Consider the following 2,999-nt stretch of genomic DNA (forward strand, 5'->3'; position numbering starts at 1 on the left):
TTTTTATCATCTTATACCATTTATTGTATTTTGATTCCTCAATCGCCCCCCATCTTTCTGTTAATTGTCTTTCCCTCTCCCTTTTTTCCAATTCTTCATAGTAGTGGAATTTTCATTAAAAAATTGTAGTTTGAATTTCGAAAAAAAATATATATAAATCTTAAAGAAGTAAATTTTCTATGAAGCAATTTGAATTTTCAACCCAAAAAGACGATTTTTCAACAAAAGAGTAGAATTTTCAACCAAATAGATTGATTTTTGTTCCAGAAAGATGAAATTTCTACAAATGCAGATGATTTTTCGACTCAAAAAGACAAATTAAGAAACAATTATTTGAATATTCATCTAAATAAAATTTTAGTTTGACTTTTTAAAAATTTTTTGAATTGTAGAATTTTCAACCGAATAGTTACATTTTTATTGAAGAAAGATGACATTTCTACTAATACAGATGAATTTTTACCTCAAAAGACAAATTAGGAAAAAATATTAAAATTTTCATTTAAAAAAAATTTTATTTGACTTTTTAACATCAGGATATTAGTTTTAAACAAGATGTAAATTTTCTACAAAGATATTTGAATTTTCGACTCGAAAAGACGATTTTTCAACAAAATAGTTGAATTTCAAACCAAAAAGTATGAATTTTCAACCAAATTGTCGAATTTTCAACCAAATATTTACATTTTTGTTCAAGAAAGGTGAAATTTCTACTTAAACAAATACATTTAAAAAAACAAACAAAAATTTAAGTTTGAATTTTGAAAAAAATATAACTTTTCTTAAATAACTAAATTTTCTGCCAATAAATTTGAATTTTAAACCCAAAAAGATGATTTTTCAACAAAATAATTGAATTTACAACCTGGGGCCGATAGTGTCCGCCGTCGACGGAGTTCCTGCTCCGGAGGGTCTTGATTGGTCTGGGGCCTTTTTCGTGGCCGCCCTCGATGGAGCTTCAGGACCGAAGGGTCTTTATTGAGATCCTGGATCAACGGATCCTTCTCGGGCCTTTTTAGAGGCCGCCCTCTACAACATTTCTAAGCTGGAGAAACTTGCAAGAACTTGATTAACAAGTCTGTCTTGGTCCCTTGACGGTTAGAATCAACCAGAGGGTCTTGTGTGCCTAACGAGGCAGTGGTGTGGGATTTTTGAGGAAGAGGGTCCTCATTTTGGTCGACCTGGATATCAGGGGTATCCATTGAGGGCCTATGGTTTGTTGAGGCCTGGATATCAGGGGTATCCATTGGGGCCCTATGGTTTGTTGAGACCTGGATATCAGGGGTATCCCTTGGGGGCCTATGGTTTGTTGAGGTCTGGATATCATGGGGATCCATTGAGGACCTCGATTTTTTCTCAATGCGTGGGTCGGTTTGGAGGTCTCGCATTAAGGTAGCGATGAGTGTCGGTTTTCGAGCAGTTACGGGGCTCCGCTTCAATGGGAAATCCCACTCTGTTGGAGCGGCTGTGACGCCACTCTTTCGCATGACAACGCGGTTATTTTTGCGGGGGTGTACAGGGCAGATCTGAGTGGTGTGCATTTTTGTAAGAATAGTTCCCTGAAACGGGCCCTTTCAAAGGGGAGACTGAGGTAAATTTCCCACCATTTCGCGGCAGTATCTTTTAGGGCTTGGGCTACTAGAGTAATCCTTTGTTCGGCTGGAGTTCCCTGGTTGCGAAAATATTTTTCCATCTGATTTAGGAAGATAGTTGGGTCTTCGTAATCAAGACCCTGGAACTCTGGAAGGGGGCGTGGGGAAACAGGCAGGGCATTTAGAATTGTCTGCAATGCTTGTAGATTTAGGTAGGGTGCCTGATTAGCATACCTGTGATTTTGAGCGGGGGGCGTTATAAAAAAGGGGAAGTTTTCCCACAGGGCCTGGATTTTGTCCAAGGGGCGGATTTTCTGCAAGATATCGGACATTTATAAGGAGGTTGTTTCCCACAGGGCCTGAATTTTGTTTAAGGTGTGGCTTACCCACAGGGCCTTGGTTGTCCAAAAGGGATGGATTTCCTGCTGGGTATTGGACACTTATTAGGGGGTTATTTCTCACAGGGCCTGTATTTTGTTCAAGGCGTGGATTACCCACAGGGCTTTGATTGTCCAAAAGGGATGGGTTTCCTGTTGAGGTGGCCATAGTAATTGACAGTGCAGCTTCACCAGAAGATCTAAATCCGAGGAGGTGGAGAGAATTATTTAAAGGGGAGTCCCCTTGATTTTGGAGATTGATACCAGAGGGGTGTTGCTCCTGTGAGTCGCACTCCAGGTTAAAAGATTTTCGAGTCGTTGTCGGAGGTAGTTGTGTCATGGGCGCCACTGGGTGTTTATTCACTCCCAGAAGTGAGATTTTTTTCGTTGAGAGTAACGCGTACTCTGAGCAGAGGGGGGGAGGGGCTGTTTACAAGGAGAGTGTGTAGAGCGGAAGATGGGATGAAAAGTGTTAACTTTTCTCTCCGGGCCCACGTTTGGGCGTCAAATTGAGTAAGTCTGTGGGTTGAGACTGTATCAAAAACATTAAACTAAATAGGAGAGGAAAACTAATTTACGAAAGGAAAAGCCAAGTAATTTTAAAATGAAAGTAGATGATTTATTGCTAATACTACTTACATAGGAAATTCGCGTCTTATTCTAGCCGTATGGATATTGGGAGTTTTAGGCTTAACATACAGTGATCCCATATCTGAAACGAGACGTGGTCCAATACTATGGCACGTCTATGTCTGTGTGAATATGGTAGGAGACGATATAAATGCCTGGGTTGCGCGCGCAACCCATTTCTCCTCTTCTGAATTTGAAAACTCGAAGGTGCACGATTGCCGGTCGGAACACTTCGGCGGTTTTATTTATCTCTCTATTTTCTTTGAAATAAAATGAAGAGATTGGGATTTTAATGTTTCCAGATTTCCATGCTGGGCTGGCGATTCTCATGATTTGAATGCTTCACGCGCCTCTTTATATGCGTGTATTTTGAGGTTATGTTACTTCAAGTATAAAATAT

The sequence above is a fragment of the Belonocnema kinseyi genome, chromosome 6 (genome assembly GCF_010883055.1).
Source record: "Belonocnema kinseyi isolate 2016_QV_RU_SX_M_011 chromosome 6, B_treatae_v1, whole genome shotgun sequence".
Classification (NCBI taxonomy): domain Eukaryota; kingdom Metazoa; phylum Arthropoda; class Insecta; order Hymenoptera; family Cynipidae; genus Belonocnema; species Belonocnema kinseyi.